Consider the following 17,392-nt stretch of genomic DNA (forward strand, 5'->3'; position numbering starts at 1 on the left):
CCTTCCCTACTTTCCCATTTTCTCTCAACACATCAGTTATGACTGGGGCTCAGTGCCTTCATAACAACTTCACTACTTCTCATGACTATTTCCACCCTTTATTTCTCAATAAAGGTGAGGAGAAATAGGGAAAGAAAGGGATAGAGAAAGGGAGCTATCTGCAGCAAAGTTCCACCAGTTATGAAGCTTCCCCTGCTGCAGGTGGGAACCAGGGACTTGAATCCAGTTACTCAAGCATATTGTGTGGACTTAACTGGAACACCAGCAAATATCCACAACAGTGTTAACTTTTACATAGATTTAAAGGAAAGCAAAACTTGCTTAAAATTCTTTAATTTTCAGTTGCTATAAAAATAATATTTTCAGTTAGTAATCGATTTATTTCTATAATACTTATGAAATAAATACTATAAAAACTTGAAAGAAAAATGTTCATATCACACAACTGTTAACCCTTTGATAGATTTCATCTCATCTGTTAACGGTTTATATCTGCTTGCCTAGTTTATCCAAATTAGCTAGTTTTAATTTGTATTTTCTTGTTAGTAAATTGATATATTTAAAATGTTCACACAAATGCAAATATGTAAATTTCCATAACATATTTGTATAAAATATTTTGTATAATTTGAATAATTTATTATTTTATAACTTTTGCTTAACATTTGAAACATCTTTATTTGTAATAGTTTTTTTTAATGTAATTTATTTATTAGATAAGCAGAGATAAATCCAGAGTGAAGGAGGAGCTAGAAAAAGAAAGGGAGCTACAGCACTGTTTCACTACCTGTAAGAGTTCCCCCTACTGGGGTGGTTATTTGTAGTTTAAAATATGTTGATTCATTGTCACAGTTAGGGTGAATCTTTCCCATTTGGTTTACCTTGCAATATTTTCATGTTTTTTACATTGCAGAATTTATGATTTTTTTAAATAGTGGAATAGTTTTCTGACTTGAAAAGTTTGTATTGTTTAGTTATCTCTTAAATTGAAAAACTTTAATTGATATGGATTTTTTCTAATGTGTTTGCTGTGATTTTTTAAAAATTTATTTGTAAAATGGAAATACTGACAAGACCATAGAATAAAAGGGGTAAAATTCCAAACAATTCCCACCAACAGAGCTCCATATCTCATCCCCTCCTTGAACGTTTTCCTATGCTTTGTCCCTCTGGGTACAGGGACCCAGGATCATTATGTGGTGCAGAAGGTGGAAGGTCTGGATTCTGTAATTGCTTCCCCACTGAACATGGGCATTGACAGGTCAATCCATACTCCCAGCCTGTCTCTCTTTCCCTAGTGGGGCAGGGCTCTGGGGAGGCGAGGCTCCAGGACATATTGGTGGGGTCATTTGCCCAGGAAAGTCAGATTGGCATCATGGTAGCATCTGGAACTTGGTGGCTGAAAAAGAGTTAAGATATAATGCAGAACAAATTGTTAAATAAACAGGACCTAAAGGCAAGAATATAGCAGATGGAATTGAGGTCTCCATTTTGGAGAAAAGTAGTAGGTCTATACTAGGTATATTTCAAGAGGCCCATGATTTCAGTAGTTTTTGCCTGAGCCTGACAGATAACATGCAGATGGACCCAAGTTATTGTCTGGGGACATGGTGTCAGAGTTGGGAAAAGGACTAGAAAGCTGGATCAGGGAAGATCTGAGCTTGCATTTTGTGGTCAGGGCTAGGAAGATTCCAGGCTGCACTACTTTCAGGACCCATCTTCCTTGAGTGCTAGAGTATGTTGCCCAAACTCCCTTCAGAGAATGGGGCTGTCCCTACCATTATTGGTCCACACTGAGAGCAAGGTCCTATAGGGGCCCAGAAAGGGATCTATTATGTTGTTCCTGATAGAGATGATCAGTGACAGTGGAGAGAGGGTTCTGTTAGAGGTCTCGGCCCATCATGTCTTTGTGGAAATACCAGGACTCCCTAGTGCCCTGGGTGATGGGGTGGCCTGGTAGTGACCAAAGGGCCATGCTTACAGTAAGTATGTGTGTCTCTTGTCCTTATCCAGCTTTTGTAGTCCTTACATTGTCTGACAATGTTAGCCTTAGAGTGATTGAGGGAAGTGAAATAGATAGTAGGTGAAGAAGGTGTCTAGGTCTAAGTAGAAACTATTTGATTAGGTACTTTATGTTTTTTTTTTTTTCTTAGGTCTTTCTACTTGTTGGCTGCATTTCTTTAGTCACTGGAAACTATTGTTCACTTTTGTTTTAGGGTATATATTTTCCCCTAACTTATGGGTACATATGTATGTATGTCCTATCTCATGGGCCCTGGTCTATATCTAGGTTTTGAGGCTTTGTTTAGGAAGTGTACCACCCAGAATTGAATTAAGGTGTCTTCTGAGCTAGGAAAGGTCTCACCAGAGTAATGAAGCTGCAGGGCTGACTTTCCAAGCCTGACATTTCTGTATACAATCAGAAGTGAAACATGCTGAGGTGGTACTCATTGCATTGATTAGGTTGGGATCAGCAGATGCAGTATCAATTGGTATGAATTAAGAGAAGCATGCTGAGAAGGGAGTCAGTCCCATGCCAGAGGTTCCAGGACTGGGAGAAATATGGGTTATATAGAGAGTGGGAAAGGTTCCTTCTGTCTTAGGGTTTGATAAGACAATAGTTATTTGTATAATCAAATTATTTGGTAGTTGGGTTGACTTTGAAAATCCCATTGTTGGAGTTGGTGTATTTTACCAAAGTAAAACACTCTGGGGTGCGTGGGGTGGGTGGGGGAGTTCAGGTCCTGGAACAGGATAGCAGAGGGCTTAGTGGGGGTTGTATTGTTATGTGGAAAAATGAGAAATGTTATACATGTACAAAATATTGTATTTACTGTCAACTGTAAAACATTAATCCCCAATAAAAAATAAAAAACCCTAAAAAAAAAAAAAAAGAAAGGAAACACTGTCAAAAAAAAAAAGAAAATCCCATTGTGAGGATTTATCTCAATGTGTTTTTTGGGAATAAGTAGAACAGATTATTTTCTTAGTAGTGAATTTTCCTAATCTTTTTGTTGAATAATTCGTACCATCTTTTTATTATTTATTTTATATGTGTGTATGCCATTTTATTTTATTTTCTATTTTATTTACTAGAGCCATGGTCAACTCTGGCTTATTGTGGTGCTGGGGATTGAATGAGGGAGCTCAGAGCTTCAGATCTAGAAGTTCTTTCCCTAGCTGGTTGTCTCTTTGCATCATTTCTTCTCCTTACATATGTGTGTTCCTTTTAATTATTTTTTTCAAAATCAGCATTACTTTATTGAGGGGAGGTTGATGTACAGGATTGTTGTCATAAGGGTACACTTGCACACTTCCTCAAGTTAGGTGTCAGTACATTTCACCTTCTGCCAAAGTATCATTCTGTTCTACCATAGGAAGTTAGATTCCCAGACTTCCCTCAATGCTCCTCTTTTCCTACTTCTAATTCCCCAAGATTGCCAAAATAGACTACAGTTTACTAAGTATGCACCCTGTATGAATGAGATCATCTTTGTATTCATCCTTCTCTTCTGACTTATTTAACTCAACATGATACCCTCTACTTCTTCCATACTATAGCAAAGGACAATATGCTATTGTTTGTTATAGCTGTGTGGTATTCCTGTGTATATATGTCACAGCTTCTCTAATTATTCATCTGTTGTTGGACACTTGGGTTATTTCCAAATGCTGACCATTACAAATTGCACTGCCATAAATGTGGGTGTGTATAGTTCTCCTCAGATAAATGTTTTTTATTCTTTTTTAAAAAAATTTATTTATAAAAAGGAAACACTGACAAAAACCATAGGATAAGAAGGATACAACTCCACACAGTTCCCATCAGTAGAACTCTGTATCCCATCCCTTCCCCTGATAGCTTTCCTATTCTTTAACCCTCTGGGAGCATGGACCCAAGGTCTTTATGGGGTGCCGAAGGTGGAAGGTCTGGCTTCTATAATTGCTTCCCTGTTGAACATGAGTGTTGGCAGATCAATCCATACTCCCAGCCTGTTTTTTATTCTCTTAATAGATGCCAAGGTGAGGCATTATTAGGTCAGATGGTTGATTTATATTTAATATTCTCATGTATCTTTCCCACAGGTGTTGCACCAACTTGTTTCTCTTCACATTCTAGCCAGTACTTGATGCTTCTGTCCTTTTTGATGTAGGCCATTCTCACAGGGCTGAGGTGGTATTTCAGTGTTGTTTTTTTTTACTTGCATTTCTTTGATAAACAGTGATTTTGAACAATATCTCATGTACCTCTTCTTTGGTGTGTTCATTTCTTTTCTCCATTTTTTATATGAGGTGGTTGTTGTTGCTAAGTTCTGTATATATATATTTCTTGGCTTATTAGCCCTTTGTATGAGGCATAGTATGAAAATATCTTATCCCATTCTGTTTGGTGTCTCTCTGTTTTGGTGATAGCTCTTTTTGCTATGCAGAAACATTTCAATTTGATAAAGTCTCAATGGTTTATACATTATGGAGAAGTTGTAAGATTAGTACTGTAAATAGAAACTGTTGGGGAGAAGGGAAATTTTTCCCTTAGCCCTGTGCATTCTTGCTAGTTGAATAATCAAATTACCATAGACATAACAGTAGGAGAAAAATTTTAATTACTTACATGTGGAGAATATATATGAAACTGTAAATAAAATTCCAAAACTAGTGAGGAATAATAATGTGTATATCCTGAACTAAGCAATGAAATAGGAGCCTGGGTCTTTAAGGAAAGAGTAAGGGTTCTCACATGACAAAGACAGATACTATAACAATGACGAGGTACTTATAATTAGATGCTTGCCTAGTGATATACTGGGTTGTTGACACATCTTTTTTGCATAGAAAAACATATAAAAATATATCACAACTTTGCTGAAAACCTAATAATTTTATTTCTGTGATAGTCTGTAAAAGTCATTTCTGATAACAAGACTTCTCCTCCATTTTGTTTTTCTTTCGATAATAGCTAGTTAAGGGAGTAATAAGAGGTTTTTGTGAGTCTAGATTGTCTTTATTGACTTCAGCTTATTGTAATCCACATGTCACAGAGCTACATTTTAGGAATGTCTGTTGTGGGCATCTTGATGAGTACTATCCTTCAAAATTAATCATTCCAATTCCAGGTAACTACTTCTGCATATAATATATATTCCTATCAAATTAAACGGTATAAGTGACATATAAGAAGTACACAATATTATTTTAGGTCATATTGAATACAAAATTTTAATAGAGTTTAGAGATTTGATGTATCAAGCGGTCTCTGAAATGTACAGAAACCTCTATTGAGAGAAGTAGAAATTATAATAGGGGTGCTAGCTTGCTATAAGGACAACTCTCTCAACTGACACAAACTGGAAAATCAAGAATGAATTAAAGCAAGATCTCTGTGAAAAGTGTTAGAACAAGTCAATAAAGACTCAAGGTGCTTAAAGACCTAAAATGGAAAAGGATAAATTAACTTTTGATATCATTTTCCCTTTCAAAGCACTTGTCCATTTGAAACAGTATTTACAATGCTTAGAAACTTAGAAGAACTGATTAGATCTTGAGGAGTTATAGCATCAGAAAATAGAGTCCAGAAATAGCAAGAATATAGAGTTTAGAATATAACCAAGGCTTTCATTTGATATTAATGGAGGGTGGCATTGATATTCTGGGTTCTAGTGTGCACTTCTACAAAGAGAAGACTTTGCAAAACCTGAAGCTTTGCTTTAGAGCATCTAATTATCAAGTGGATTATTCTTTGACCATAACTGCCTACCAGACTGCTCTCCAGGGACTCAGATTAACTCTACAGTCTTTAATATAAAATTTATATTTATTAATCATAATTTACTGAGGATGGCAAGAAATAAAGTTACATGATCAGAAGCTGTGGGAAAGGAAATGAAACACAGATATAGATCCATCAGAAACCCAGACAGTGAAGTCAGTAAATGCAGACTTTAAGATATCCATGTGCTGCAGTTATGCTTATCACTGCCCACTAGGTCATGGACTCAAGCATAGTAGGCTGGACTCACTTGCTCCTCTTCAGTCTCTTTCAGGTCCAGTGAGCTTCTCTTGCTCTAGATAACATTTTCTCTACATGAAACTCAATCCTCAAAAATTATCATGGCAGTGTAAGAAGAGTCTGGAGGGGCTACCCCAGCATACATTTCACCAGTGGGACTTGACCTAGTGTAGCCCTGAAGGCCCTCACTTGCAGTCTTTTTACTGAACATTTGAGGATATATCAAAGTGAAAATAGAATTTCAAAACAACTATGTCAGTTATGAACATGTTTAGGAAAGTATGCATTTGAGAAATTTCTCCCCCAATTTGTAGACCACCTTATACCAGACCTGCTACCTTCAGTTTTAATAGTTACATAAATTTCCATATCCACTCCTGTAATTCCTGACCCCTCTGCAAAGATGTAGATACTGCTTAGGGGCATCAGATAAGGAAGGCCCTGCCCATAGGATTCTTTTGACCCCATATCTGTGCTTGCCTTGATTTTTAGTCAGGTATCTCTGAGACCTGTGAGTAAGAAAATACAAATGATTTCTGACATGACTAACGACATACAGAGAGTTCTGCTTGGATCAGAAGACTGCAGGCTTTTGGTTATAGGTTACACAGCACAGAATTTCAGGACTGCATAGTGTGTATATCAGAAGCATTTGACATGCTTCAACATATCAATTGCTTTGGTTAATTTTTTTTTTTTTCCATTCATGGAGAATGAGAGGCACCATGGCACTGGAGTTTTCTCCATTGCCATAGGTCCTCTCTTGTGGTACCCAGATTTGAACCTGATCTGTGCACATGGAAATCTATTTTAAAAAATATTTATATTTATTTATTATTGGATAGAGACAGAGAGGAATTGAGAGGGGAGGTGAAGACACAGAGAGAGAAAGAGACAGAGAGATACCTGCAGTGCTGCTTCACCACTTGTGAAGCTTTCCTCCTGTAGGTGGGGATTTGTTTTTTAAACACAAAGAAATCTCTCTAGAGAATTCACCTACCCAAGGAGCTATCTCTCTCTAGCTGAAAAGTTCCATTTTAGAATGTCCTTCTCAATATTATTTATGTGCATATTTATAACTAATAGTTGGAGACAGCTATATGTTTGTGGGGAGAGGGAGAGGACTGATTTTCCTTTTTTCTCTTCTCATTTCATGTTTGAGTTAACCTTTTTAAAATAAAAGACAGATTGAAAAGGGGAAAAAACATTTACTAACATATTTATATGCTTCCAGTATATATGGGGAGCTACCCATGAAAACTGAGTGGCTTCCCCCAAATGGACCAAGTCATCATCTTCAGTACTATCTTCAGTTAAAGGCAAATATGTTGGGAAAGGTGGTTGTGTAAGATGAGATATACATGCTTATAAGTGAGGCATGGTTATCATATGCCTATTTAAGTGGCTGTCTTCTCCATTTATGAATTTTTAGAGATGAGGTCATTTTCTACTCTTTATACGAAGAGGTTGACATTCTCATATGGAAATTCCTTCTACAAATGTAAATGCCTGTAGTGAAAAGTAGTTAGGATATCTTTTTAGTTAGTTTTTTTTTTTTTTAGAGATTCCTATACCTAGTATTTTGTTATAAGTAAAAAATAATCCTAGCTCCAAAAGCAGCAATAATCCTTTACAAATGTCTAAAAAACTGCCAATTTATCCCTTCCCTTGCCCAATTCTTCATCTCTTTGATCTCAGATGACTCTTCCACCAAGTCTATAAACCTACCTTTTTTTTCTATGAAAAATTAAGAGTTGACAGAGACTTTAGGGACTATAGTTGTCAGACATTTATTGGGCTCTCTGAAAAGTCCTGATCTACTTTTACATAAAAACATAGAAAGAATACTTCATAACATTTTTGATGACCCAATAAATTAGAAAAAAAATTGGGCATTTTATGCTGAGTAATTTATCCCTTCCCTTGCCCAATTCTTCACCATTTCAGTTTTTTTTCTTTATTTTCCCTTCCCTTCCCTCCCCTTTTCTTATTGCTAGTGCTGAAAAAAGGGCTTTATTGCTCCAGTCCAACTTTACAACCAGCTCTATAACCAATTTATAACCAACTCTGCCACTAAATAAATATTCTATAAGGAGGGATATTTCATTACTATTGTTCACAAACTGCAATTATTAGTTTACTCCACACAATAGTTTTTTTAGTTAGAAAATACAATATGGAACACATTTGAGTTGTGTGGCACATTTGGATAGTCTGAACATATTTTGTCTTGGATATGTTTACTAGCAACAGGGTGTAACCTGCCAGTGATTTCAGTATTCGGAATTCTATCAGCTGATTTAAGCAATGGGTTTTTGCTTGTTACCATGCACCATCTATTTTCCTTAGTATAATATCTAATGTTTCCCTAAAACCTTATGGTAATAAGATCAAATCATTGGCACATGCCTTCCTTCCTCTCTTTCTAAGAAATTTTTATTTATGTATAAGCATAGATGGCAGAGAAGGAGAGAGGGAGAGAGAGAGAACAACACCAAAACTTCCTTCAGTGGGGAGGGACCAAGTTCAAGCCTGGGTCTTGCTCAAGGCAAAGCAGCATATGATCCAAGTAAACTATTTAGTTGATCCTTTTTCTTTCTTGAATCCACTTCATTATTGTTTTAATAGTATTGATCACTGTTTCTAAACAGTATTAGATAATGTTGATACTATTGTGAATTGATTATTTAATGATCACACTTCTAGTGTACCAATTTTGGTAACAGTTTTTTTGAAAATATTCTCAGCTTTGTCATATCTTTTGACTTTTTATTTCACTGTACTCAGCACTGATTACTTATTTTTTAGTAAATCACTCACTGTCTGATAACAATTGAAAATTTTCATTTATATTATGTTTTCTGTTTGTTTTTGGATACTGCTTTACGTCTTAATTGATTTACTTGTAGTTTCAGCACTGTTGGCACATCTTAGTGACTCTTTCCCCTCACTTTCATTAGGACTAAAAAAACAACATTGTGTTGTATATCTTAAACTATATATGCCATAAATATTATTTATTTTAATTTAATTAAAAATTTTTTTTTTTACTGGAGCAGGAGCACAACTCATCCCTGGCTTATGGTGGTGCAGGGGATTGGACCTGGGACCTTGGAGTCTCTGGCATGAGAGTTTCTTTTGTATAACGATTATGCAACTCCTTGTCCACGTGATAACTTTAATATATAATTAGATGGAGACAGAGAGAAATTGAGAGGGAAGGGGAAGATAGGAAGAGACAGAGAGACACCCGCAGCACTGCTTCACCACTCGTGAAGCTTTCCCCCTAGAGGTGGGGACTTGGGGCTGGAACTTAGGTCTTTATGCACTGTAATGTGTGCACTTAATGAGGTGCACCACAGCCAGGTTCCTCATTCCCAATGGGTTTTCAAGAAAATGCCCATAACGAATAATCATGTCATATAAATTCACTTGTTCCTATAAGAAGTAGGTTGTATGCTTCAGACTTTCAGACTTAAAACACTACAGCTGTTTGTTTTTTTTTTCCTGGAATAAATTTCAAAAACAAAGTTTGTATTAACGTGTCTATAGTTTAAATTTAAAACTGATCTCCTGTTTATGTCAATGTAGTAGCTCTAATCTACAATAAAGTCAGAACGCAAGCCAGTAATTATAATGCAAATAAATTTTTCTTATTTAATTAATTATATACTACTCAATTCATATTATTAAGTTTTGTTGAATGGCAAATGCACTAATTCCATTTAGGTAAAAATAGTAATATTGTTTTTAGTCACAGTTCATAGTTGCATCAAAAATTACATACTGTGTAGTTTATTGTTTTTTGAGGAATAGTTAAAATGCAATTTTATGCTAACTCAGGTGCACAACATTTCTTTTTTTTTTCTTTTCTTTTCTTTTCTTTTTCCTCCAGGGTTATTGCTGGGGCTCGGTGCCTGCACTCTGAATCCACTGCTCTTGGAGGCTGTTTTTTTTCCCCCTTTGTTGTCCTTGTTGTTTATTGTTGTTGTATAGGACAGAGAGAAATCGAGAGAGGAGGGGAAGACAGAGACGGGGAGAAAGAGATACCTGCAGACTTGCTTTACCGCTTGTGAAGTGACTCACAGCAGGTGAGGAGCGGGGGACTGGAACCGGGATCCTTACCCTGGTGGTCCTTGTGTCTTGCACCATGTGCGCTTAACCAGCTGTGCTATTGCCCCACAACATTTCTTTTTAGCAATAGAAAAAACTTATTTTTAGCCAACCACTTGTTGCACAATTTAGATTTGTCAAGATGGGTTTGCTTTATGGTCTGAAAGGAGGTGAAGGAATTTAAGAAGAACTGAACTACGCTGCACCAGTAACTACTCTACACAAGATGATCAAGCAAATGTGGAGTTTTTACAGTAAACTAGAAAGATATGGTAGAATGCACAAAAAAAGTTGTGGAAGAAAGGTCCATAGGTTGAGCATATAACTAGTTTATGACCCAGTAATCATACTGCTATGTATATGCCACAAATAAATGGAGACAAGTTTTCAAACAAAAATTACTTGTGTATGAATGGTCACAGTTCAAATATTCTCATTTACAAATATTGTGTTTACAATCTAAAATGTGTTTAAAATATAAAATACTGTATTTGCTATCTGAAATTTGGACTGTTCACAAATAGCCCACTGGTCCATCAGTGGATAGATGGGTAAACAAGATGTAGTAAATTCATACAACAAAATATTCAGTCAAAAGAAGGAATGACGTATGGCCCCATGGTACAACATGACTGGCCCTTAAAAAATATAATGCTAAATGAAAATAAGTCAAACATAAAAGGTCAATGTTGTGTGAGTCTTCCATTTATAAGACATGCCCCGAATCTGCAAATTTGTACTGACAGGAAGCAGATTTGTGGTTGTACAGGGATGATGGTGTGTTAAGAAAAATGAGAAAGAGGGGCCAGGCGGTAGTGCAGTGGGTTAAGTGCACGTGGCATAAAGTGCAAGGACTGAGCTGTAAGGATCCTGGTTGGAACCCCCGGCTCCCCACCTGCAGAGGGGTCACTTCACAAGAGTAGAAGCAGGTCTGCAGGTGTCTGTCTTTCTCTTTCCCTCTGTTTATCCGTCATCTCTCGATTTCTCTCTGTCCTATCCAACAATGACAGCAATGATGACAGTAATAATAATAGCAATGACAAACAACAGGGGCAAAAAAAGGGAAAAATAGCCTCCAGGAGCAGTGGATTCATAGTGCAGGCACCAAACCCCAGCAATAACCCTGGAGGAAAAAAAAGAAGAAAAGAAAAATGAGAAGAGACTGTATTAAAGAATCAAGTTTTATTCAGGGTAATGAAAGATTTTGTGGAACCAGATAGTATTGGGGTTGCATGACACTATGAGTGCACTTAATGCCACAAAATTGCACACGTTAAAATAGCACTTCCCTTTAGAACACTGACTTGCCTGCCTTAAGCCCCAGAGAATATAGATTCAATCTTTAAAACCAGCTTATGCCAGTCAGCCAGTTTTCTGGGTCTTTCCCTCTGTCATTTTTCCAACTCTCATAAATAAATAAATAAATAAGTAAATAAATTGTTGTTATTTAACTTAAGGGGGTTTGTGGGGCTTAACTTGCGGGGGTTTGTAGGGCTTTGGTGTGTGAAAGGATTCACAGCAGGGAGCTGGGAACTGGTTTAAACAATACAAGGTTTATTAGGGTAAAACAGGTAAAAGGCAAAATAAGCACTTACTTTAAAATTTTTTAAACAAGTATTTATTTATTTATTTATTTATTCCCTTTTGTTGCCCTTGTTTTAGTTATTATTGTTGTTGTTGTTGTTGATGTCATTGTTGTTGGATAGGACAGAGAGAAATGGCGAGAGAGGAAGACAGAGGGGGAGAGAAAGATAGACACCTACAGACCTGCTTCACCACTTGTGAAGCAACTCCCCTGCAGGTGGGGAGCTGGTTCTTGAACTGGGATCCTTAGGCTGGTCCTTTTTCTTTGCACCACCTGCGCTTAACCCGCTGCACTACTGCCCGACTCCCAATAAGCACTTATCATCAAGGGTTAAGAGTATGCTAGGTCCGTAAAGTCTGAGTATAGTTATCAAAAGCTTAGTCCCACAAGGTAAACAATTATCAGCTCTGCTAAAGGTTGCTCTTAGCTGTAGAGGGGTCTAAAAGTGTACAGGCTAGCAGAGTCACATGTATTCAGTTCCCAGGAGAAGTAGCCATGTCGGATACCAATGAGCCTGACTTCTGGCTGGCTGTACCTTTTAAGTCTATTCAGTCCACCCACAATGCTTTGTACACCAGCACAGACTGGATCCACCCATAGTCCACGATGTGCCTGTGCAGATCACTGCATCCTCTGTCACCAAGGCTGACCTCAGCACTCTGCCAGGACTTCCATGCATGGTTGCTGGTCTACTGCGTCACCACAATTCCCCACTTTTGATTCTTCTTCTTCTTCTAGCGTTTGCCCTTCTTCCGTAGCCAGTCAACAGCGTCAGGTTGAGCCTAATGTAAAGTTTCGAGACCTCCTTTGAATCTGGAGAGGTGGCAGTCGTTGACTATGTGGGTCATAGTCTGTCTGTAGCCGCAGGGGCAGTATAGACATGGACAAGATGTACAGTCTGTATGTACAGTCTGTATGAACATAGGAGAAATATGAAAATCTTCACTGATTCTAGGGTTACTACTGCAAGCTCTGCCTTCACCCCCCAGACTGCGGGCATAATAACTGGGTACCAGATAAGGCCCTGTTAGCCTGAAGACCTGTGATCTAGTATCTGTATCTAACCCAGAGATGGTCCATCACTCAGGGAAGCTCAGAGCAGAGACTTACAGAGGTGTCCCTAGGTTCAAGTGGCTCCTGGGTGGCAAGCGTGGCATATCCAGGGTGTTGGACTGCTGCAATCCATGCTTCAGCTCGTGTTCTTGTGAGGAGTTCGAAGATGAGAGGGGTTTAACTGCTCAGCCTGGGTCCAAACAGGACCTGTGAATGATAAACTAAAACAAACATACCCTATGCCTTAAGTTAGTAATTTTATTGATTTCAATCACAAAGACTAGACAAATCACAAGGCATCTGCTGGAGAAGGAATAGCTCTGTGGAGAAGAGAATTATGCAGTACAAAATTTAAAATATATAAAGCTCCTTGTATTCTGTTCATGTCTGAGAAATAGCCATTTAAGGGTGCATATGGTGTTCTACAATTACTCATCTAGCGGGGTAGTAAGGCATGTGAAATGTATACTGTGTCACCACATAAATAAACCCTTTTTTCTCTTTTTTTTGCCTCCAGGGTTATTGCTGGGGCTTGGTGCCTGTATGATGAATCCACTGCTCCTAGAGGCCATTTTTTCCCATTTTGATGTCCTTGTTGTAGTTATTGTTATTGTTGCCATTGATGTTGTTGTTGTTAGATAGAACAGAGAGAAATGGAAAGAGGAAGGGAAGACAGGGGGAGAGAAAGATAGATACCTGCAGACCTGCTTCACTGCAGTGACCCCCTGCAGGTGGGGAGCTGGGGGCTTGAACCAGGATCCTTACAACAGTCCTTGAGCTTTGTGCCATGTGCTCTTTATCTGCTGTGCTACCGCCCGACCCTCTAAATAAATCTTAATAAGGAATAAATAAACTATTATTTGATTTATTTGGGGAATTATGCTTCCCCCTCCTGGTAACTTAACTGAAATATTCTCAGTTAAAAGAAATAAAGCTGCCCATTTGCTATTATAAAAAATGCTATAGGAGAGGAAGAAGGAGTTTATCATCAGCTATCCAAGAGGACATTAGAAATTAACAGTCGTGGTTACCACTGGAGAAAGATGCTGAAAGAATGATCTTGGAAAATTGCTTTTCTTCCATTACTTTTAAAAATCTTTTTCAATGAGAATATATTATCTGCTGAAAAATATGTTATTGAGTGGCACAGTAGACAAAGCTTGAGACTTTAAAGCATGAGATCCTGAGTTTGATCCTCAACACTAAATATGCCAGAGCGATGCTCTGGTTCTCTATCTCTCTTTCTCATAAATAAATTAATTAATAAAAAAAACTAATGGGTTGAAATTTTTAGTGGTTTTGCTTAAACAATGTGTGACTATTGTCTCAAATTGGACTGTAAACAAAATAGAATATTCTGTTTGCTTCATGTATATTTTCTCACTGTCAGAATAAATCTTAAAAAAAATTAATAAAAAATGACCTAAATATATTTTTATTGGAGAATTTATGGGTTGCAGTGACATCTTTGACATATATGTAGGTACAACCTCTCCTTGATCACGTCTAGGTGTTTGGGAGACAGTCCCTTTTCTAATCCAGGGCCCCCTCCCCCATCATACACCAGGACTCCACTGTCCTTTCATCCCATTCCTTTTCCTCCCTCTCCAGAGCCCTTTGCTTTGGTGTAATACATCACTTCCAGTCCAAGTTTCATCTTATTTTTCCCTTACTCTCCTTTCTTTATTATTAAGTTTCATGAAAGATAGGTGAGATCATTCAGGATTGGTCCATCTCTTCTTGGCTTACCTCACTCAACAGTCTTTCTTATTAAAGGCTGAGCAGTACGTGAGAAGGCATAAGTCTCTGTAGGCCGCTTCTTAATTCTCCTAAATATAAGGTTGCATGGGTCTGGCCTTTAAAGGATTTTATTTTTCATATTTCTGAACAGACAGGAAAGAGAGCTCTGTGGATTTGTAAAGTGAAAAAGCATCGACAAGCTCTCTGATGTTCATATTAAAACTGACATTTATCTTAAGATCTTGAAAATTATTTTAATTGCTATCAAAACACAATTTTAATCATAGAAAAAAGTCAGACTCTCAAGAGATTACATATTTAATAACTCTTGATAACTACATGAATTAAATGTTAACGAAGGGATATAAAAATGGAAAAAGATATGACCCATACTTTTAATGTCTTCACAAAATAGTAACAGCAATGAACTTAATAAGTACATACTTATCAAAATATGGCATAAGGTCAATAATAAGTTATTTAACTATAGTAAGACACATAAGGGATTAATACCTGGAATAATTATTTATTTTTAAAGATTTATTTTATGGGATGGGGAGACAGCATAATGGTTATTTATGCAAAGGACTTTCATGCCTGAAGCTCCCAAGGTCCCAGTTTCAATCCCCAGCACCACCAAAAGCCAGAGATGAGCAGTACTATGGTCTCTCTCAGCATTTTTCTCTCTGTATCTCTTACTCAATAAAATAAAAAAATGTTAAAAATATTTTTATTTCATATGAAATAATTTTATATGAGAAAGGGAGGGAATAAGGGCTAGAGGGAGGAAGAGAGAGAGAGAGAAAGAGAGAGAAAGAGAGCCCACAAGTGAGAAGCCAGAACACATATATTACCAGGAATTGAATCGGGAGCTTCAGGCAGGCAAGTCACACACTCTATTAGCTGAGCTACTTCCACAGCTATTAGAATAGTTTGTAATAGTGCCACAGTGTTGATAGTAACTGACCTATAACTGTATTTACATCATAAGCAATATTCATATGTATACCTTTTCCCAACAAGAATAATCCAGTGAAAAATTTAAAGACATTTATTTTTCTTCTAATAATGTGCTATCTGCATACTTTATTTTACTATGCTCATAAAATTACTTCTACTTAACTAAGCTGAAAAATGTATAGCATTGGGTTGTTGGAAAAGTCATGACACATTTTGCATAGAAAAAACATAGAAAGATATGTCATGAATTCTCCCACAACTCACTAGATTACTATGTAAATTATTTAGAAACGGGAAAGCATTTTTAATAGTACATATTTTGACATTTTGGTTATGCTATTAGAGTTATTCACATACTTTTTGCTATTAAAATTAGTTAATACAGTTTGAGATTCTGTATTTTCCAATGGTGGCTTCTTGCAGATTTTACTATTTAATTATTTCCTTTGTTGCCTTGTATACCAAATCATTCATAAAGTCTCTATACTAGGCAGAAAAGTGTCCTACTTTAGGGATTGCTATTTTGCTAAAGGTTTTCTTCTTCTTTTTCTGTTCTGTTCTGCAGTTTAAAATAAGACATAGTATTTATAGATTATTTGCAAAGAAACCATAGGATTCCTTAGCTTTTGGAGTTTCCTACCCTGGAATCTGTAATCAGTGACATTAAGTCATGGTTTTGATTTGAGTCATTTTAGATTATAAACATATTCCACTGTGTTAAAGTTTCTATATTATTTATTCCCTGATTGATTGTCTCACTGGGATTTCACTGCTCTGGGAGACTTTTTTTTTTTTTTTTTTTCCCAGATAGACAGAGACAGAGCTAAAGAGAAAAAGGCGAAGAAGCCAACACACTGAACCTGCTATTCAAGTAAGCTGTTAAAGTGTTTAGGACTTGCTTTCACTTTCTAATCCCTGCATGTAGAACTTGACCTGCTTCTGCATGAATTTAAGTTTCCAATTAGAATTCTACTAATATTTTTTCTGAAAGTATTAAAAAGCTGAACCACCTAGTTATGAGAAACTGTGCTTTTTATCATAAAATTAATATAATTTTGATTTAGTAGAAAAAAAAGGAAGTTGCTAACCATCTAATACAGTATTAAAACAAAAGGGAATCATCTTGGTAACAATCATAATAACATTTCCTTTTTCTGAAAGATATTCTGTGTTTGCTTCTTACCCATTTAGTAAATGTGGTGTGTGTGTGTGTGTGTGTGTGTGTGTGTGTGTGTCCCTTTGATTGGCTCTACTGAGAGAAGCAATCTTCTTCTTCTTCTAGCGTTTGCCCTTCTTCCGTAGCCAGTCAACAGCATCAGGTTGAGCCTGATGTAAAGTTTCGAGACCTCCTTTGAATCTGGAGAGGTGGCAGTCGTTGACTATGTGGGTCATAGTCTGTCTGTAGCCGCAGGGGCAGTTTGGGTCGTCTCTGGCTCCCCAGCGATGGAACATAGCGGCGCACCGGCCATGGCCTGTTCGATAGCGATTGAGGAGGGTCCAATCATAACGTGCTAGGGGATGCATTGGATCGACCTTCCTGTGGTGCATCTCGTGAGTACCCATTCATTGGGGAAACTGACGATCCTTCCTAGCCGACTGAATCCACATGGATCCCAGTCACTTTCAAAGCCAGCAACAAGCAGCTCCTGCCAGCTTTCAAGAGAAGCAATAAGTCCTGATTAATTTACTATGAAATATTGACATTAAGAAAAATTATTTACACAACATAAACCTTAGGTCAGTTGAGAATTATCCATAATAGCATGATCCCTAATATTTTCAAGTGCTAGTTCCTTGATACATTACTACTCAGAGGACTAGTGACCTCAACAGACCAGTGACCTTTGCATAACTTGGGAATCTGTAAGGGCTATAAAATCTTGGGCTATATCTCAGTTTGTTGGATTATAAATGACAATTTAACAAGCTTTTCA

This window comes from Erinaceus europaeus, chromosome 5 (assembly GCF_950295315.1).
Source record: "Erinaceus europaeus chromosome 5, mEriEur2.1, whole genome shotgun sequence".
NCBI classification, from domain to species: Eukaryota; Metazoa; Chordata; class Mammalia; order Eulipotyphla; family Erinaceidae; genus Erinaceus; species Erinaceus europaeus.